General features: G+C 39.1%; 1 protein-coding gene across 9 annotated transcripts in view; it reads left to right on the forward strand.

Annotated features, from left to right (window-relative positions):
• Positions 1-22685, forward strand: part of PCDH15 (protocadherin related 15) — a 441732-nt gene that overhangs the window by 30353 nt on the left and 388694 nt on the right. For all 9 annotated transcript variants that reach the window (XM_033149148.1, XM_033149157.1, XM_033149155.1 and 6 more), the window contains one exon: positions 12492-12525. The gene's annotated coding sequence lies outside the window, so the exon portion shown is untranslated. The remainder of the gene's footprint in view (positions 1-12491; positions 12526-22685) is intronic.

The raw sequence follows: 22685 nt of genomic DNA on the forward strand, positions 1-22685 counted from the left end.
ATGGACCAGAGCACGCCAGGCACACCTGTCCTTCACTGCCTCTCGCAGTTTGGCCAAACTCATGCCAGTCGCTTCGAGAACACTGTCCAACCATCTCATCCTCTGTCGTCCCTTTCTCCTTGTGCCCTCCATCTTTCCCAACATCAGGGTCTTTTCCAGGGAGTCTTCTCTTCTCATGAGGTGGCCAAAGTACTGGAGCCTCAACTTCAGGATCTGTCCTTCTAGTGAGCACTCAGGGCTGATTTCTTGGAGAATGGATAGGTTTGATCTTCTTGCAGTCCATGGGACTCTCAAGAGTCTCCTCCAGCACCATAATTCAAAAGCATCAATTCTTCGGCGATCAGCCTTCTTAGATCAATTTAGTGTCTTCTAAACACTGTATGTTGAATGTTAGGGCTCTTCTGATGATTCCAGGTACAAAGCCTAGAGTATAATTGAGATGGTAGTCCATTTTCTGGGCTCCTGAGAATGCTGGTGGATACTCATGTTTTTGAATGCTAGTCTGTACAAAAATTACCTCTAGCATTCTCCCTCACATTTGATTTTCTGTCTGAAGGGATTTAGATGAACCAATTGGTTGTCTCGATTTAAGGCAGCTTCATGTATTGTTTATAATTAGTAGATCTGGCAAGAGTAAGAAGAAGAAAAAACCATTGACTTGGGATAGATGGGATCGGGGTCATATGACAATTGGAAAAAACTTTTCCTACAAATGTAATTTTCTTTGCAGTGCTTTATCATATGATCAGGCTTTACTAATGCAGATTACATCAGCTGGGACAGCAGGATCTTTCCTTTTGTTTCTTTGTCTGTTTGAACATCTGTCAGACTCAGGTTCTTGCAACCAGCAATTTATACGTAGTTTGTTCAAAATAGGTTAAATACATAATACATTTACAGATTTTTCTTCTTCTTCAGAGACTCTGGAATTTCATGAAATACAGTAACATTATTTCGCTGGCACAGTGGCATATTTGAAAAATGTCCTCATAATAATTCATCAGGAAGTGGTGAAAAATTACAGAGATCCTGAAGAAACAAGTAAAGAAAATAAGTCAGCAATTTGATGCATGCTTGCTTGAGAATACGTCCCAATGCACACAGTATGACTTATTTCTAAGGAAACATCCATTGGATTTGGCTGTACAAATGTTAAGCGAGAGCAAGCCTTATTTAAATCATTAAAGCAAAACTGGACAGTTTGGAGTCAATGAAAATTGTATTCTTGAATAACTAGAAAACATAATATGATTATAATTAAAATAGTATTTCAAAGAAAGTTTGCAAAAATGCTAGCTAGCATTTTGTTGTGCATAATATTATCTACAACAAGTATTCAGGGAAACAGAAGGGTGTTACAATCAGTGACGGACGTAAGACCAATCAGCAAAACCTGTTCCATTTCAAACAGTGGAATAAAGAATTAGAGATGCGGAACAAATCTGACAGTACAGGATGATATATGAGATTGTGCTCCGTGGAAAACTTAATTTGTTTTATCTCTTTTTATCTTTTCTGACTTTTTTTGCATAATGTAAATATTGTAAAAAATAATGAAATTTTAGTCTTACTAATGAGTTTTTTCCTGACCACTTCACAGGTAGATTATCCAGAGTGACGAGCAGCAAATGAAATATAGAGCTATAACAATATATTCCAAGATCAAATGATTTTTGGCTTAAGAAAAGGCCCTTAGAAACACATTCCCAACATCAGGGTCTTTTCCAGGGAGTCTTCTCTTCTCATGAGGTGGCCAAAGTTTTGGAGCCTCAGCTTCAGGATCTGTCCTTCCAGTGAGCACTCAGGGCTGATTTCCTTCAGAATGAATAGATATGATCTTCTTGCAGTCCATGGGACTCTCAAGAGTCTCCTCCAGCACCATAATTCAAAAGCATCAATTCTTTGGCAATCAGCCTTCTTTATGGTCCAGCTGTCACTTCCGTACATCACTACTGGGAAAACCATAGCTTTAACTATACGGACCTTTGTCAGCAAGGTGATGTCTCTGCTTTTTAAGATGCTGTCTAGGTTTGTCATTGCTTTTCTCCCAAGAAGCAGGCGTCTTTTAATTTCGTGACTGCTGTCACCATCTGCAGTGATCATGGAACCCAAGAAAGTAAAATCTCTCACTGCCTCCATTTCTTCCCCTTGTATTTGCCAGGAGGTGATGGGACCAGTGGCCATGATCTTAGTTTTTATTTTAATGTTGAGCTTCGGACCATATTTTGTGCTCTCTCTTTCACCCTCATTAAAAGGTTCTTTAATTCCTCCTCACTTTCTGCCATCAAGGTTGTGTCATCAGCATATCTGAGGTTGTTGATATTTCTTCCAGCAATCTTAATTGCGGTTTAGGATTCATCCAGTCCAGCCTTTCACATGATGAATTCTGCATATAAGTTAACTAAGCAGGGAGACAATATACAGCCTTGTTGTACTCCTTTCCCAATTTTGAACCAATCAATTATTCTATATCCAGAATATAGCTTCATATAGTATGATCATTTGATACTTAGATTCCATGTGTTAGGAAACAGTTTGCCTTCCTCTTCCAAACCCTGTCTGTTCCTGTTAAATAGTGAGCTATAATGCAGTGAAATCAAGTATGGTTCTGTCTCTCTAGTTGCTGCCTGCTTCTAGTCCAGCTCTCTCACATGACTCTGGCTATTGCCCTTCTCACTACCAGCCATGTGATGAAGGGGGTCTACCCATTTCCCCTCTGGCGCAGAGAAACCTTCTTTAATGTACTAAAGACTATACTTGTGCTGGTACTTAGATGGCAAGTAGACCCTTCCCAGGTTAATTCAACAATGGGATCCTCCATTAGATTTTAACACTTGCTGTTTCCAGGGAATTAGAAGGAACCTCAGGTATCATACAGACTGACCCCCGCTCCCAAACTCACAACAATATATTCTTTTTATTCTAGATGGATGACTGTAAAAGTAGTGCCATCTCCTCCTTCATAGCCTACCTACTCTTTTAAAATTAACAGGTGAGGCTCTTCTCTGCATCCTGACAGTGGTGAAGGTGTGACTGTCTGGGATGCAGAATCGGGCCTTCTCTGTGGCCATGGCTAAATTTAAAACTCTCTGCCTCGTGCTTTCAACTGCCTAGTCAATACAAGTTCTTGCAAGCATATGGCATGCAGTGCTGGTGCATCTTTAGCAGACTGACCTCTTGTTTTAGGTTGTTTTTATATATTGCTCCTGCCTCTAGCAATTAATGGTTTGCTGTCTTGCTAATGTTTTGCGAATGGATTTTTGTAGTTGTCTTTTGCGTTGTTTGCTGCCCTGAGAATCGTGAGAAGGGCAGGATGTAAATCTGCTGAAATATATTGATAAACAACCATTGCATTTCCTAGGCGGTCTAGAGGGGTTAGTAGAAATGAGATTCCATCCCCTGAATCTAAGACTGTAAACACATTTACTGGTTTAAAGCACAGCAAGGTTATTTTTCTTCTCAATTCAGATCAAAGCTGATTTGGGATAAATGTATCAAAATGCAGTATTTCGCAAGACAGGCAGGATAGGTCCAGGATAGATATGAGTTGTGGCTAATATGGGTGGATCATTTCCCAAGTCAGTGGTACGAGTTCACTGGATGCAGAGTGAACAGGAATCTGCACACAGCCCAAGACACGGTCAATCAACTTAAGATTTTCTTTCTGTCCTGCTAATGAAGTGCCACTCTGTTTTGAATTATTCAGCTGAGAGAGCGATAGATTTGTCAGTTTTAGTATACCAGATATGCCGGTTTAGATCTTGAAGTCATCTTCTGATGCCCTGCTCTGGATGTCTACATCAAATGAGGTATGATGAGTAGTTGTAAGAAAGAAGAACTTTTATGTTTGTGGAAAGTCTCCCTAGAGAAGCTAGCCTGATACCCATGTTATGAACCATTAAGCAATAGTTGGGGACCTTGGCATTTCTCAGAGTTTTCAATATTAAACCCTTTGAGTAGTTTTCATATCCTTTGGATATTCTTGTACTTTTAAAATCCATGACAATTAGGTGCTGCTCTGAGGTCTGTTAAATTGGTTTTATTTTCTGCTACTAGTTTTCTGCTGTATTAGTTTTGATAGTTTTATAGCCTTGTTTTAATTTTTCTTGGATACTACCCAGAAAACCTATGTTGTCATGATATCACTGGTGGATAAGAAGACAGATAAATATGCTCAATAAAAACTTATTTCAATTTATCATTTGCTACCCACAAATACACCTGAGCTATTCCCAACTTTACTCCATAAATTTTATGTATCACTTGATTGTAGGGGGGGAAAACACTTCAAAGCTGGGTAAACATTTTCAGTTGGGTTGGTATTTGGACTTTTATGAAACACATTCTGATAGGTTTCACAACTTTTTCCTTGAGTAGCTCCATTACATTATATATATATATATAATCTTGAATGGCCATGAAGTTGCATTACTGATCTAATTTCATTCCACCATGTAATTGTTTTACTGAGTGATGTTCTGGGGTTAGTTTAGAGTTACTAAATTAAATCCATTTAGTTATTAATTACCATTATAATAGAATAGAATTAATATCAAAATAAATGTTTTAAACTGTTACTACAATGAAGAACTACAAAATTTAATGGAGTAATATTAAGTCACAGAATAATGAGAACCAGCACTAATGGGAATGATTACAAATGTGAAGAACAGTTATGTCTAAACTAATCATAGAAGCTGGAATATATGATATTCTTTTGCAGAGTTTCTTTTGCAGAGTCTTGAATACTAAAAGATCCCATAACTTACATAATTGATTATGATTCCCCCACCCCTATTTGCATTTTGTTTCCTTTGCAATGAAGTGAATGTGGTAGAATAACATAATGACAATGTAATTTATGTAATTAATTATGTAACTTGCGTAAATTATGTGATTTAGCTACAGAAAGATAAATAGTGTAGTTGTTGGCAGAAGAGAGACTGTTGTGTACCAAACACAGGGTGAAATGCAAATAATGCTTTCTTACATCCCTAAAAGTAACATATATAATTCTAAAACTATCAGCTCTGTCCTTGTAAGATCAGTTATCTATGTAACCAAAAATGTAAAATATAATTTTCTCTCTTTTAGGAGGTGGCATACTTTAAATGAAATACACAAAACTCAATTTAAATACACCCCCAAAATCCTGTGAACCAATTTTAGCTTAAATGTTTGTTTAAGCTGAAACAGAAGTCACCAGACCCTTATATATAGTGAGAGATAATACACTATATTTGTCTTAATACAAAGGAATTTCAGAAATAGACTGGAAAGAGAAGTTGCTGAATTGCAACTCATTACCAAACTTAAAACCATGGAGAGACCTGGTCTGAACAAAGACATTGGATTCTTATCTCATTATACATGACAAAGCTATCTTTAGCCATCTCACCCCTTGCTTTTTCCTTTTAGACTAATTGCAGTCGTTAACAGTCGTCAACAGCCAATCACCCATTCCTACCACCCTTCTGAGTAATACCCCTCCCCACTCTCTCACTATATATAAGGGTCTGGTGACTTCTGTTTCAGTGTATCTGAAGAAGTGTGCATGCACACGAAAGCTCATACCAAGAACAAACTTAGTTAGTCCCTAAGGTGCTACTGGAAGGATTTTTTATTTTTTATTTTGTTTTGAGCATAGGGAAAGAAATGGTTAATTTCCTGTGCTATAGCAAAATACAGTGTCAGTTCATTCAAAATAGTTGTTTCTGTTTTTAAAGCAGAAAATTAGTCTGTCAATTTAAGAAGCTGCAATAAGTTTTAATCTAGCAAAATCAAAGGCACAATCAAGAAAATTTACGCACTAATCTAGGGCAAAACACTTTTGGCTAGGAAGTCATTGTTTACTTCAGTAGAAAATAATGTATAAATAAATATTTTGATGACTTAGACAAAATTATTCATCTTATTTTCAAAACTATCAAAAATCTAGAATATTTGTTGATGTTGAAATAGCTGTATTTGCTGGGCTGAATATATCCAGACATCTATATCTACAGACACTTAAGTAAAGGTTTAGAAGAAGGCTAAACTCAGATGTGGTGTGTATAATTTCAGATTAGTCTATAAAATCCAAATGTAAAAATATATCCAATAAGCCGTAAATTTTAATGTGCTTCGACAGTTCCTATTTTGTAATTTAATATTGATTGGTCATTAAATGAATGCTTAGAAAAAAATTAATAGACATGTAAGATATTAATGTACTTGTCAGCTACCATGGTTAATTCAATATTTCTTCAGTGATATATACATCATCTAGAGTCATAATGAGACATCAGTTTTGTTAGAGGTTTTTGGTCAGTTGGTACTGAACAGTTTTACAGTATAACAGCTGAGACATTTGTGGCATTAAATGTATTATGCATTGCTATCTAACAGAGCCGTCCAAAGCTCCTTTTGACATAGGTGGTGAGGTGGATTAGGTGGAAGAATCCCCCTGTCCAGATCTGATGTACCGCCAGCTGCAGAGTGAGACCCATGTAACTCCAGTAGTGTAGAGCTCTCTTTTCCACCTGTTGAAAATGCAGGTGGTAAGGCCATGAGTGGCATCACCATCACTAGGAGCCAGCAGAAATTGACTTTTCTGGGGCTGATTGTATCATGCTCAGTAGGGCAGATGACTGCATTGGACCCCAAAAGAAAGCTGATCACTGTTCCAGTTTCAGTCTTGCACAGCAATCTGCCTGCCTCCACCTTCCATTCCAGTTGCCATGCACTCCAATAAACCCCACTGGGCTTGCAGGTGGGGTGAGAGTAGGATTGCTCCCTAAAACTCCTACCCTTTGATAATGCACTACTCTCTTTTTCGCATGACATAATATGATACTCTATAATAATCTGATATAAGTAACTTGACCAGTTATTCACACATTTAGATGTTTTCTGCTTGCCCTGCCAGCCGAAGTCTTTGGATAAAAATTGAATCAAGCGAGCGCAACGAGGGCAGAGGTGGACTTTGGGCTCTCAAATTTTGGCAGTACCCTGTGTGATGCTAAAAGTCGGCACCCCCTGTTTCTCACACTCTCTTCTACAGCATTGTTGTAGCACCCAGTGTGGCCAAACCAGTCACAGAGTTCAGCTTGCAGCTTGCATCTACTAATAGAGCAAAATGCTCTATCATGGGAAGAACAATCTGCAACCATCACCCATGCCTGCTATTCTAAACTTAATCAAAATCTTCCACTTTGATGGGCTTGTGGGTTGGGGCTCTGTGGCTAAACTCTGCATCGTGTACTTTCAAACATTAAGGGCATCCACTGCGCCCTGCTGCCCAGGCTTGATAAAGCTCCTTAGAAATGAAGAATGTGCAGCAAGCTACATGGTTTTACAAGTTTTACATGCACAAATATTCAGCTAAAAAAGTTTAAACCTAGTCACACTTGAAAAACACAGGCTTTTCACAGGCTTTCCCATCGTTCAAAACAAAAGCATCTCAGAGGCATCGATGTTAAATTTCTTTAATAAAAGCAGGTTACATGCTGTCTTCAAAATTAAAACAAAGGCAAAAATACTGCTGCATTTTCCCACTTTCTTTGGTCCGTTTTATATTTCCTTGTCTTTGTCTGCTGAAACATGGTGTGCTTCACTTATGTGAATACATTTTATAGTTGGAGAACTTATATTACAAGGTTGTCAGTTCAAATTCTGACAAATATATCAGGGGTAACAAATATAAGCATGCATGACTTTAGGGAAGAGAGTTTTTTCAGAGTTTCCTTTTTCCATAGGGTGTCTTTCATTATAATGAAACTACCGGTAATATTTTTATTACATCTCCTGTCTCTACAGGTAGTATTGATGATACTGGAGTTAAGCCTAAAAGGACTCTGAAGATGAATAGCTTGCTCCTGTGATATTGCACTGGAGCACATGGCATAGAGCTTCAGTCTTCCAAACTCTATAGATCAATGCTTAAAAATGGGAAAGCAATGCACACTAGAGACTTTGAGACTAGAGTGGAGAGGGCTCTCAGTAGCCAGTGTGGAGAGCTATTTAAATCTGCTATAGCTTACTCTCCCTTCCCATGGATCCTTGCCCTAACACACTGCACCTAGCATGAAAGCCATTATTCATAAGAGTCCTGCTGGATAGAAACAAAGGTCCATTTAGGCCAGCAATTGTGCTCCCTCTGAAACTGGAGGTGGTACACAGCCACCCCTTTCCTATTAACTGAGCATCAAATTGCAATTGGAATAATTACCCAGTTATCTTTAATAGTACTGCCCTACTGAATGTTTGGTTTTAGATTAAGCAACAACTTTTGCCTAATTTAGGGATATAATACAATCGGACCCTTTCACTCACAAAGGGCTGTTCATCCAGTGGATGCATCCAAGAACTGGAGAGTAGGAGGTGATATTTTTTACTGATGTCACCTTCCACTCCATTCTGTAGGGAGTCTCAAGTCTCTGGAGCTGATCTTCAGGGTGGGGAGACAGAGAACTGGCAAAAATGGCATCCCCTTCTCTGATCTGCTGGATCAGAAGCCCTCCTGTGAGGACAAGGGCACCAATTGCATTTCAACCAGTATTTATAATGTATCCTGTGCTTTTCAAGGTGTTAAGTGCTTGCCAGCTTTAGGTGTCCCGGAAGAAAGAGGCTACTGTGGATTATCATTGCTAACTGGTTAAATTTCAAGCCCCACACCATCAGAAATACACGCTCAGAAATTGGCATTTACTTCAATTGTCTTGTTTTGACAATGCTGAAATTTGCTTAATTAGATTGACTTCACTTAATTCATTTAGCTAGTTTTCTGGAGTCAATGCAGCCTAAACAAATTAAGCAAAGTCTAATTAAACTATCTGAACCTAGATTCTTTTTTGTTCAATGTCTTCGGTATGTTTCTTGTTTTTGTTTGCTTCTGTTTTGTATTTTGCTGATTGCAGCTTGTTGTCGCACATGGCAGCAACGAGAACCTGGCAACGTACCAAATGTAAGAATATGCACAAATCGTTTGAGAAATCCAAACATATTGACTAGAAATAGCATATATTCAATGCAAACTGTCAAAATAATGAGAATACGTTCAAGAACAATTTGCCAAAATTAAGAAGTACTCTTTTATATCTCTAGTTTAAAATTCATAATTTTTGTGTTTGGGCATTCTGGTTTGGGGAAATGTAATGTTTGTTTGTTTGTTTGTTTGTTTACTCATTCATATTCCACTGGTAGTAAATATGGCCTACTCTGAAATAGAAATTTTCCTCTCATCTCTGGGTGTGTTTTCCTCCATAGCTTGCTGAGAACAAGCTGGAACCTTAGTTTTGTTACTGTAACAAGTCCTAGCTGCTATGCTGAGTTGTTGTTCTGCTGTTCACCAACAAATGCAACTGTTGAAGTTATCCTGACTCCTGCTGCTTCCTGGTATTAGAGCAGGCTTTCCCCACACAGTGAGTACCGGTACTCTTTCCAAACCCATGGCTTACCACACCACCCTTCCCTAAAGGAGCTCAATGCATTGTCCAAGGTTCTCTCTCCACCCTATTTTATATTCATAGAAAAACCCCTGAGATAAATTATGCTGAGTTTCACAGCAGAGTGAGGATTTTGACCTGGGCTAAACGTATCAAGTATTAAGGACTCTTGCTTGCTATTGTTAAGAATGAAGATACATTTTATGTGTTTTTATTTTCTACTTTGGGATAAAATACTTGGGAGAAAAATGTAAGTGAAATATTCAGTAAAAACCAAAGTGCCACATTCTAGGAGGAAGTCTTATATAGTTCATATTAGTAAAACTGAATTAACAACTGCCTCCAAAGAGTAATCATTCTGGTGTGTGTGTGTGTGTGTGTGTGTGTGTGTACCTCTCAATATATATCAGCATTTAAGAAAAAGAAATACATTTTTGCTTGGTGCCTGTAATGGCTGAGTTGTTTGCTTGGGATTTTTGATTTTCAAACTGATTACCAGAAATGTCAACATCCTTCAGGAATGAAAACAGTTATTTCCCACAATTCAGTTTCTGAGAGCTGGTCTACCATTTGGGAAGAGCAACTTAAATAATCATATATTAATAAGACTGATCACTTTGTTCTATATCTGTGTTTTGTTCCTTTTTTTGTTGAAAAACACAACTTATTTTATTGGTGTGGGGCTTGTTGCATCATTCTAGGTGAACAATCTGACAATGGGGGGCATAGGTTAAACCCATTCACAATGTCCTCCAGCTTACTCATTTCATGGTGTTAATAAGATATTGTATTTACTTATTTTAGGTAATTCTAAATCACCCTTAATTCAGGCTTGTGAACCACCCTGTGATCTAAAAAGTTAAAAAAAAATGAGTACAGTGCCTGCAAATATAGCTCATTTGAAAATGAAATTATACCTGAGCACAAAACCCCACTGAACACAGTGAAATGTATTCCATGTCAAACACCCACATGGTTGGGCTGTAAACAGAAAATCTGGAGTCTCCTGAGTGTCAGAGTTGACACTGCCATAAAAAGTAGTTTTAGTTGAAATGGCTGGTTAACCAATTATCACTAAGTGATTCTGTAGAGCAGTTTTCTCTTTGTTGCAATCGATGTGAAAGAATCTATATGATATTGTACCTGTAGCTTAATGACAGTAATGTTTGACTGAATGGATTGCATAATGCAATAAATGACTCCAGTGACTCCAATTAAAAGCCATGACTGTGACGGCCCTGTCATTTTGTTGGCAAGATAGGAGTAACAAATCAATTCATACCCACCTCACACGATCATCAGAATTATTCCATTAATTTCATTGAGCAAGCACTGAAAATAATTGTGTAAATTCAGTCCAATCAGGACAGTATTTTCAAAATAAAGTCTCTGTTGCAAAAACCTTCAAACTTCCCAGACCTGGGACCCATCTTAAACTGAAACAAGCACTAGGGACCCATTTCTTACATTATTTTAATCAAATGTTTGTATGGTGGTAGTTGGAAGCCCACGCTAGATCAGACCATGACCCATTAATGGGTTGTGACCCACCAGGTGAAGACCAATCAGTTACCTCCTAAACAGCAAGAGGGGTACAAAGGTGGTACCTCGACATAATCAAATATCTCTGTTTAGTGTTGTTCACTCTCATGTGACACCAGAACAAGAGGCAGAAACTTGGACTGTCCCCCAGCTTCTACACAGTCAGCAGAAAGTGTGTCTGGAACTCTGTATGGTAGCATATATATGCACATAGACTTCCTGTGTGCTAAACACAATTCTTAATTCTGTGTACATTTGTTCTGTTCAGATCTTCTGCAAATGTGTGGCAGGAGAGCTGCATTCAATGAGCACATGTTGCAAGCGGGAATGCCTTTATTCTTTAAGAGTCATTTGGAAATGCTGCAGTGATTCTATCCTTCCAGCATCCCAAGACTTTGTCAATTATGTAAATACTGTTAATTTGTTTGGAGGGATTTTAATGATCTAATCATATTCTGTGGTAGTGTAAGAAGATCCCTGCTGGATCAGACCAAAGGCCCATCTAGTACAGTGGCACCTCTACTTACGTTCACCTCCAGTTACGTATCCTTCGGGATACGTGCGCAGCAAACCCGGAAGTATTTTTCTGGGTTTTGCCGCACATGCATGCGCAGAAACGGCACCTCCAAATATGCACATCTCGGGATCTGACCAGAGCTCCGGAACAGATCCTGTGCGCAACCGGAGGTACCATTGTATAGCATTTTGTTCAGTCAAGGATTCTCTTACCACATTTTGAAGTTAGTGATCATATAAAAGGCCACCCTTCTCACAAGGTCCAGAGTCTAAAATACCCATCGTGAACACTTTGGCCTTTTTGACGTCCTGCTTGAAGGATGAAAACAGCTATTGCAGAGCACACATCACATGCAGAACTCTTGCATCACTTCAGACACAGTACTTTTCAGTGGAGATATTTCATACATGTGCATGCAAATGTGAATTAGTCTTGAATGCTATCAGGAATTAGCTGTATTATTGGCATACTCCAGGGTGTTTTTTGTAATGGGATGAAGAAAGAGACAAATTCAATCTGGATGTAAATTCTCTTTTTTAATACGACTAAACAATATTGAAGAAATGCAAATGTATGAACTGCAGATGTGAATACATTTTGTCCTAAGAGATTTGTAAGGAAGTAAAAGCCCCGAAGGGCTGAAACTGCTTCTGAGTTTTATGCATGTTGTGTATATCTTTGTGTCTGATGCATTAATCTTGCATTAGTTGTCTGGATCCTTAATTGACAAATGCTTGCTTAGAATATGCAGACTGTCTGAAGGAATGCCTCGAGCATCATCTCCATAATATTTATTTTATTAAAGCATCCACTATGTGGGTGTAAAATATCTTCCAAGACATTTTATTTATTTATTTTGCAACCAATTCTGCCCCTAGGAGACAGAGTAAAACTTTACTGTAATAAACTGTAAACAGCGGTAGTAATAAGCATATTTATATATATTTTAGCTAGTACATAAAAATGTAAACAAAAGACTTAAAAACACATGTATTTTTTGTTTTCAGGCCATCAGAGCTCTGGTGAAGAAATGCAAATAAGGTACACTTTATTTTCTTTTAATATAGAAATGCTATAGGCAAAGTTAAATGTACAATATGCTTTAACAATTTCCCCAAATTAATCATTTTAGGGGTTTTTTAATAGCACAGTATAGAAATCAGTATTGTATGCTCATTGTACCTCATTTTCCTGGCTGATTCCTGCACTGTCCCTAATGGTCTGTTTTCTATACGTTTGACCTTTATATGTCACATTTTTATTTAAGTGGCATGTATGTAGATTCGAGGGATTTGTAAGGATTGTGGTACAGATGAATGCTGAATATGAATCTTTAGATGAATGATAAAACCTACATTATTTAAACACACAGCTTTTCAGTGCGGTGGAGTGCAGGAAAGTTCAGATTCTGAAAGGTTTTTTAAAAAATTCAGTGAGTGAAATGGATATGGACACCTCAAGGGGAACTTCAGTTCAGTGTTATTAATTCTACCTGCTTAGTTACTTTGGCTGTGTCTACATATAATACTAAGCCAACCCATGACTTAGTATGAATGTGTGCACCCCCAGGGAGGAGATCCCAGCTTTTTTTTTTTTTTTTTGCTCCTTTCTGTTCCCAGAGGCAGAGTTTGGAGAATGTGACCAGTTCTGTCGCACTGGACACTGAGCCTTGGGGGCGCCGCAACTATGATTTAGAATGGAACACGAGAAGCAGTGGGGGCAAATTTTGGCATTGCACAGGGCGCCACTGAATTTTGAGACCCCAAGGTCCACCACTGCAACTCGTCTTACTGTGGAACAGTAGCTGAGCCATTAGTGGTTAAATTCTCTCTTCCTTAATCATGAGCTATACCCAAAGTTTGGCTTAGCTGCCACACTGCATTGAGAAAAATGAGTGCTAGCTCTTCAGGGAGCCAACACATTCATGTGTTCCCAATTAGCTGTAGTTTGTGTTACTGTGTTGTGCAAAGCAGGCCACCCAAGGCTGCTTTTCAATGGGAATGGATTTTGCAGCTATCTGAAATGTCCAGAGTTGTATGAATAAAGCACCTGCAATGGTAAATAAGTGGTCTAAGCACAGAATAACTCCTACTTGTTCCAGTGAATCAAGTTTGAGCCTCTCTAGTCACCCTGTGAGTAGGCTAGGCTAAGAGAAAGTGACTGGCCCAAGGCTATCCAGAGCGTTGGCTAAGAATGCTGGTGAAAGAGCCATTTTTGTGAAAGAGTATTTTTTCTATAATATTTGTTTATAGTTAGCTAGTTAGTTTTACTGCCCTTCGTTCAAAGATATCAGAGTGGTTCACAGCATAAAAATACAAAATAAAAACACAAAATACACAATAAAACAAGAACAAACAAAATCCAATAATCCCCTCTCCCATAATTTATGTTGATGAACAAGAAAGCAAATCTGTGAGAGAACTTTTGCACCACACAAACATCAGTGTTAGACACAGTTTACACTAAAGAAGAGCAGTGCCTTTTACTAGCCTTGTCAGATTTGCCACTGTGGTCCACGCTTTGATAACTCCGAGGCTGGATTATTGCAGTATGAGACTTCCTTTGGGCCTGGTTCAGAAACTCCAGCCAATGCAGAATGTTGCAGCCAGACTGCTGATCGCCGACAATATTTGACACGGTTGTTAAAACATCTGTACTGGCTTTCCATTTACTACTGAGCCATGTTCAAGGTCCTATTTTAATTTACAAAGCCCCAAAAAAGTTAGGTCCAGGGTATCTTAGGTTGCCTAAAGCCTTATATCCCAGCTTGATCACTCAGATTGTCTGCAGGCATGTTGTTAGTCATTTTCTGAGTCGGTTAGGCTCATTTATCTGCAACAAGACTACAAGCCTTTAGTGACATTGGTATGTCTTGTGGAATTCTCTGCCAATAAAGAATCAGCAGGTGCCTCCTGTTTCAAGTTTTAAACACCCGCTGAAAATGTTTCCAATCCATCAAGATTATACAAGCAATTAAGAATACACCAAATTAAGAATACATGTTTTTAACTGAGTTCTGATTATAAGTATTTGGATGGGCTTTTTATCATATGTATCACTGTTGTAAACCACTATTTCCTTTGGATGAAGTGATTGCTAGATACTTTGTAATATTTGAGTTTATTTACAAGCATACAAATTGGCCACAGATTGAAGCAGACAGCTTAACCAAGGCAGTCCAACTTTTCATACTAAGTGGGTCGCAAGAATATTTTGACATGGAACCTGCAGGCCACACACTTGTTGTATGGGAGGGGGGAAGAAGGCAAAAAATTGATGCCCCTTACCCCCTGCCCTTGTGCTGCCTTCCAAAGCCAGCTAAGTGAAGAACCAGGCTTTCGGAAGGAGGCATGAAGATCTGGCAGGGTCCTAGAGTCCTCCCATTTCCTTCCCTAAACTGGAAAAGCACCAGCTAGGCTTTGGGAGTGAGGAAGGAGGCCTCTGGGACCCTGTCAAAGCCCTCACACTTCCTTCCCAAAGCCCAGCACCACATTTGGGGAAGGAAGCACAAGGGCTGCTGTGGGTGGTCAAATGTTGCTGAGGGCCGCCAAAAAGGCATCAAGGGCTGCATGTGGCCCCCGGGCCGTGTGCTGAACTGCCCTGGCTTAAACACACCAATAGCAAAATCCACTACCCCAGATCTGATTTCCAGAGAGTCAGCTGCAAAAAATACAGGGTGTGTGTCCTACTTCTAACAGAAGAATAACAGTTAAGATAGTGCTGTTATGCAGTCTTGCCTTTCGCCCAATCAGTCAGTTATATTATCCTTTCCCTATTCAGTCAGAAAGCTCATGCTTTCTGGGCAATGGTAACACTAGGAGTCTCTGAGCCTCTCTCTTGTTGTAAGGGCTGCATAAGGGAATCACACTGTTTGCTTCCTCCCTTCAGATGACATCACTGATCACACCATGGCAAGGGGGGCAGTGTCAATGCTACAAGTGGTCTCTGCACAGAGTGATGGATGCACTCAGCGTGGTTATTTGATTTCTCAAGTATGCCTGCCCCATTATTTGGAAATCACTGTTTGGAATGGGCTTGGATGTAGGAAATCTAAGCTCACTTCTCCACTTCACCAGGAAGCATATTGGATGGCCTTGAGCTAGTCACTATCCCTTAGCCTAACCAGCTCACAGAATGGGTAGGAGACTTAAGATGTAACTCTGACTTCACTGGAGGATAAATGGACTTTGAATGCAAGAAATAAAAAAGGTTGAAGGAAGAGATAAAAAGAGGCAGCTAAAGCCAATACCAAATGCTGTGTCCTTTAAAGATTAGCACTTTTAAACAACACTTTCTAAAAATCAATTTAACAACAACACAGAAAATGCATTATTCAAACCAATAAACAAACACACTTATAAGTCCATTGCATTTGGCAGGGAAGCCTTTATGTAAACTTTACTAAGTGGGAATTAAAGTAATCCAGTCTGTGGGGTATTTTAAAGTTTAGTGCCATGACTTCAGTAAATGCTTTACCCTTTGGTTCTCATAGCTCTTTAAGAAATGACTTGTTCTATTCTGCTTTAATTTGAACAATTGTTTCCTTTCCCATTTTTAATTTTATTCTCACTGTAGAATGCAGAGGACGTCAAAGACTTATCTCCTTCATAAATGGTCATAGCTCAAACTATTAGTGCAGGAGAAAAGTGTGGAATTAAAAAAAAACCCCACCACTTTAAGCCCCCCAAAATTAATCCCATAAGCTGTTCAATCAAGTATTAATGAAATATTTCCATTATTTCCAAATGAGTTCATTTTAACCACATATTTCAGAGGTTCTTGGCAATCTCTTGCCTTGTTCTGTTGGTTTAATGCCAACATTGCTGACATAGGGATGCCAGAAAGAAGACAGTAAAACTGGATGTGAAACTGACTTAATGCACCCTTCCCTGACATAGAATCATAGAATTGCAGAGTGGGAAGAGACCACGAGAGTCATCTAGTCCAACCCCTTGCAGTACAGGAATCTTTTTGCTCAATGTGGGGTTCGAACCCCTGACCCTGAGATTAAGAGTCTCATGCTCTACCGAGGTATCAGTCCTAGATGTTGTCTGCTCAACATATGAAATGTACGTATACAGTGGATGCTCGGCTTACGGACATAATCCGTGATGGAGGCACGTCCGCAACCCGCAGCATTCGTATCCCGCAGAGCTGTGTCTGCGCTTGCGCGTGACATAATTTGGTGCTTCTGCACGTGTGCAAGTGCTAAAACCCGGAAGTAACCCGTTCCAGTACTTCCGGGTTCAGCGCTGCGCACAACCTGAAAAGACGTAACCCGCAGCGGCCATAACATGAGGTATGACTGTATTCACATACTTCACTATTATTTCACTTGATGGATCTAATTTGCAAACACCTTTATTGCCTGCTCCCACATGTTAAAAATATTGTGTTTGCTTAAATACCAACAAGCATACAAAACACTTGTGCATCAAGGGCTATGCTAGGCTAGATCCCACTGAGGTAAAGAAAGAGGTGAAACAACACAGCCTACCAAACAACCTATCAGAAGAAGAATTTATTTTGCAATCACTTTTTTTAATAAAATAAAAAATATATGTACTAATAGAAAACTCAAATGCTATATAGTAAAAGGGGGTTACTGTGAAACAAGAGGGAGGAATGTACCACAAAAAAATCCAATGAGGACTTCACATTCTCAGTAGCCACAAAATGAAGGATTCCTTAGATAGGGATTGCCTATTAGTTCAGCCTGCACAGATTGTGCATTGTTTATATTACCAATCTTCATGAACCCTCTATCTGCCATTACTTTCTGCCATTGTTTTCACTCATCCTTAGAACTTTTTTTTTTTACTTCATAGAAAGAGTGATTTGTTCCTACACATTACATTGCTTTGATGCCGACTTTTAATTCAGCAGACTTCAAATTTCATTTAAGAAAATGTAGAAGAGGCAGTCACACACTGCTTTGCAAATGTGTTAGGAGGACATAACATTTTAGAACGATCGGAGCACTGTTTATTGAGAGACCTCTTTGCTCTCTTAAACAGGTTGTTTAAGGAATGTTACTGTGCATTTATATGTGTTACTCCGGGGACAAGGAAGATATAATAGGTGTTAAGATGAAGCTGATATGCTGTATTAAAAAACAGAGAGAGAGAGAGAGAGAGAGAGAGAGAGAGAGAGAGATCAGCTCACATCTGGGCAGTGTGAAATTATTTACTGCTTTGGCTTTCTATTACAGAGTCATAGAATTGTAGAGTTAGAAGGGACCTTGAAGGTCATTTAGTCCAACAGGAATCTCAACCAAAGCATCCCTGTCAGATGGCCATCCAACCTCTGCTTAAAAACCTCCAAGGAAGGAGTTGCTGCCACCTTCCAAGGGAGTCCATTCCACTGTCAGAATGGACACTCTTCCCATCAGAAACTTCTTACTGATGTTTAGTTGGAATCTCCTTTGATGTAACTTGAATCCATTGATTCTGGTCTTAGCCTCAGGAGCAGGAGAAAACAAGTTTGCTCCATCTTCCATGTGACAGCCTTTTAGATATTCAAAGATGGCTATCAAATCTCCTTTCAGTTTTCTCTTTACCAGGCTAAACATACCCACTTCCCTCAACCATTCCTCATACATCCTGGTTTCCAAAACCTTGATCATCTCGGTCGTCTTCCTGTGCACACGTTCCAGCTTGTTAATATCCTTCTTAAATTGTGATGCTCAGAAGTGGGCACAGTACTCCAGGTCTGAACTGACCAAGGTAGAATAAAGTATTACTTCCCTTGACCTGAACACTAACTCTATTGATGCAGCCTAGAATAGCATTAGCATTGTTGTTGTTGTTGTTGTTGTTGTTGTTGTTGTTGTTGTTGTTGTTCTTAAACTGCTGCATCATACTGTTGACTCATGTTAAGCTTGTGGTCTATTAAGACCCCTAGATCCTTTTCATATCTACCACTGGCAAGTGATTTTTACCTCTATCACATTTTTAGTCCAAATAGCATTTTAATATTAACATCAATCAGGCTAATGTACAGTCATACCTTGGATCCTGAACACCCTGGTACTCAGATTTTTGACTCCAGAACGCCGCAAACCTGGAAGTAAGTGTTTGCGAACATTCTTTGGAATCCGAATGTCCAGTGGGGCTTCCATGGTTTCCGACTGGCTGCAGGAGCTTCCTTCAGCCAATCAGAAGTTGCGCTTTGGTTTCTGAATGTTTTGGAAGTCGAACGGACTTCCGGATTGGATTCCGTTCGACTTCCAAGGTATGACTGTAAAACCATTAAGATCATCTCAAGATAGACAAAACTGATGCAACTGTATACAACCAGGAGCATTCCTGTATGGGGGCAAGGAATGGGAAAATATTGTTCTGGGAACTATTGTGGAGCTTGTTTATGGTGTAGAAGGCAGTCCTATTATTTGAATCCTTTCATCAAATCATGTTTTCCAAATGCCAACCTTCCTTAAAATGGCATATTATCCAGATAATTATATTGATTCTGGGAACAGAATGAACAACTGAGATCATTACATGCTCTGAGGTTTTGCGGATTTACATCAAGGAAGAATAATGTCAGAATAGGAATTTGTTTTGATCATTTTGTTTTAAAGTGAGAATAATTAAAAAGCAAGTCATGCTCTAATTCCCTTGTCTTAAATTGCACTCTCTGAAATTGTTTAATTTTTTTATATGAGCATAGCTGCTCCTTGTCTATTCTTGATCACCGTTGTTAATGAGAATAAAAGATCAAGAGCATGAACTGTGTATTGTTTCACGTGAGCATTTTCTCAAACAAGCTGGCTTAAATATGTTTGAGTGTTCTCATTAGCTTCCTGATAATGATGGTAGCCTTGTGGATACTTCCAGAGTGCTGGTGATGGCACATCATTTTTAAAAACTCTATGTTGATCTTGTGACTTTCACCCAGCATGGGGAAAACAAAATAAAAATTCAACTGCTGGAGCCGTTCTTCCTGCTGTGATTATTTTAGGAGGAAGAACTGAATCCACATTGAACTTTACATTTTCATGGCTCTATATTACTTCATCTGAATGCTGCAACCTCAACCTCTTTGAGTATGTTGGCTATTCAAGTGGTTCAATGTGCTATTTGAATATAAACAAACTTGATGATAATGATGATGTGAAGCACTTACAATTTATTTCAGTGGGATTTGCTTCCAACTTAAATAACAACAACAACTGTGTAATATATGGAGAATAGCTCCAGTTTCAAAATGTAGGATGCAAGGTGTTCTCATTAACCATCACCTAGCACCTTTGCCGATGCCTTAGGTTTTGTTCTGTGTGGAATGTATGTGACAACGGAATATTTGACAACGAAGAATTTCACATTATACAAATCAGTTTAATAATACTGCTTTCTGGGATTTCATACCAGAGTACTTCCCAGCCCTACCTGGAGATTCCAGGGATTGAACCTGAGATCCTTTGACCCAGTAGGCCCTGGGGCAGAACATTATACAGTTGGGGTGCCATGATAATGAATGCTATATGTCCCGTTCACTTTATCGCTAAGGTGGAGAAGGAACTCTGATGAAGATCTTTATTAATGCATGGAAAGTTTCATATTGGAACAGGTGGTAGAGTACCATCCTTTACCGACTAGGCAGATCACAAACTTCTGCTCCAGTTTCTCTTTTTGATACAGCCCCAGAATCCTTTGCTTTCAGAATTCTGCATGCAACAAAGATGCATTTAACATGCAACGAGTGTAAGGAGGGGAAGAGATCTTCACACTCTGCACAATTAGCCTGTAAAAATTATTTTCACAGAGTAGCATCCTGGGACTGGATTCCTTTTTGTTCAGGGGGTGAGAATAAGGACTCTGAATAAGAAAGGACATTGCATGTAGCTCCACACCCAGAAGCATGTCCCCAAGAAAAGCCTAATTGTTACTAGGGCACCTCTGTCCCAAATATGTTGCATTGTCATTGTATGACATGGAATGCAACAAGAGACTGCCTTGCTGCGTTGGAGTAAAAGATTGCTGGAGCAGCTACACTTTACAAGTAATTGGAGACACTCTTTTTTTGTTTTGGTAAAGGCAGACCTTACAACTGAGCTAGAACTACTGATTCCAAATGAGGCTCACTCTAAAGCTGACTGTTGCTGAAGCGGTATTAGGGCATTTTCCTGCTGAGCCCTACATAAGGACTTGCCTCATAACGGCCAGCCCTGCCATGATCTGAGGCTAGCCTCTTGGATCAGACACCAGATTGGTGGGGTGGTGAATTGTGCCCCCTCCCCACCTGCTCACTGCTGCCTCCACTGAATATTTGCCATGAAGCCATTTGCCACTTGTGTTCATCCCCTGGCTACTTACCTACGCAATACTGCAGGCTGCCCTAGCTACAAGGATGCAGGCTCCCTATGGAGCAATGTGAACAAAACCTGTGTTATCCAGGTACACATGAAAGGATTGGTGTTGTCATCTTAGGAGTTGCTCTGGGCATCTGGTTAGTCATGGTTACATTAAAAAAAAAAAAGTTGAGCTCCATGTACTATTGGTCTAATGTGGCATGACATTACTCATGTCCCCTTTAAGACATTGAAATTGCCTAAGGGTTTAGGATTAAAAAGTGGATTTCCCCGCCACCGCCACCTACCTTATAAATTTTGAAACTCCTCACAGTTTCAGAATATAATTGCCATGGTGTCTTGGAAGCTGTTGTATGATAAATACAAGACCTTGTGGAGTTGGTTAGTAGTTTTTAAGATCTAGGCCATGGTAGATAAAATCATTTGTTAACATTTTGCAGCCTCCCTATATAATTGGCATTCATTATGGTCCCTAAAGAATTGCAGATCCTCAAAAAAGGATACCTTTCAAAAGTAATGTGTTGATGTTTACATAGGCCATGTATATAACATTTCACAAAGTAATATAAATACAGAAGACAGCTTCCCCCTCCCTGCAAGAGATGGAAGCATGCAATATAATAATGACTGGGGGGCATTTATATGCAAATGCAGTTAGATGCCCTTAGGCTATGTTTTGTTTGGGGGGGTATTTCAAATTTCCAAAGAAGAAAATAACTTAGATGTCATTGAGTGTATTCAATAATTTCCATACAGATGCTTCTTTTAAAATTGGTTTCTGCATCCATAAGAGTATGGAACATATGATATTGATGTGGTGCAAGAAAAGATTGGGGAGAAATCAAATTAGAAATGATACACATACCATTGGGAAATATGCAATCAATAAAGCTTTGCACGTAAAACTATGATGTAATATTTTATTTGCATCTGCACTCAAAATGAATGAAAGTGTCTTTTTATGTTCCATTCTGTTTTAAAGAATAAAAAAGAACTTTTTTGCACTAGTTCCAGGATGCCTCAGAGTATGTGAAATGACTCCCAAAGAAGAAAAATTAAAGCAGCACACACACATTTGTTTTCTTCATTTTATAATAAATTTTGTGTTTTTTCCCAGTGAAAAATACTCTTTGGGTATTTTTCACTGGGAAAACCCTAGAGTGGGAAGGAGGTCATATTATTTGCAATCAAATTATCCTTTCTCTGAAATACAGCCCAGTTCTATTTATGCCTACTCAGAAATAGATAACAATGATGTTCTCTTGAGTGAGCCTTGACAGGAAGTTTGAGGACTCATTAAAGCCTGCCACAAAGAAAGAAAGACAAGTTTCAAATGCCCCCTCATTTTTCTCCAACATAGACTGAAACCTTATCTAGAGAGGAATCCAAAGTTTTGCACCTGTAGAATTTCCCCTATAACCCATACAAGTTTAATGTAGTCCAGTACAGTGGTTCTATTAGTCTGCCCTCAAAGCCACCCTGTAGGTCTTCATGGGGGAGGACGACCTCCTTCCCACTCTAGGGTTTTGGCTGTAAAGCATCTTTTTCATAGGGATTTATGAAGCCTCAGATTGGTTGGGGAATATTATCTAAACTTTTCCAAAAAAAAAAAAAAATTGGGGAAAGAACTCAAGTTATTTCCAGGTTAAGTTGAGGGTTCCTTTTGAAGCTTAACCATTTGTACTCAGAAGTGATGTTCCTTTAATTTAATAGGTTTATTTATTCCTAAGTAACAGACACTAATATTGGGAAAGATTGATGGCACAAGGAGAAGGGGACAACAGAGGACGAGGTGGTTGGATGGTGTTCTCGAAGCTACTGACAGGAGTTTGACCAAACTGTGGGAGGCAGTGGAAGACAGGAGTGCTTGGAGTGCTCTGGTCCAGTG

This window comes from Lacerta agilis, chromosome 5 (assembly GCF_009819535.1).
Source record: "Lacerta agilis isolate rLacAgi1 chromosome 5, rLacAgi1.pri, whole genome shotgun sequence".
Taxonomy (NCBI): domain Eukaryota; kingdom Metazoa; phylum Chordata; class Lepidosauria; order Squamata; family Lacertidae; genus Lacerta; species Lacerta agilis.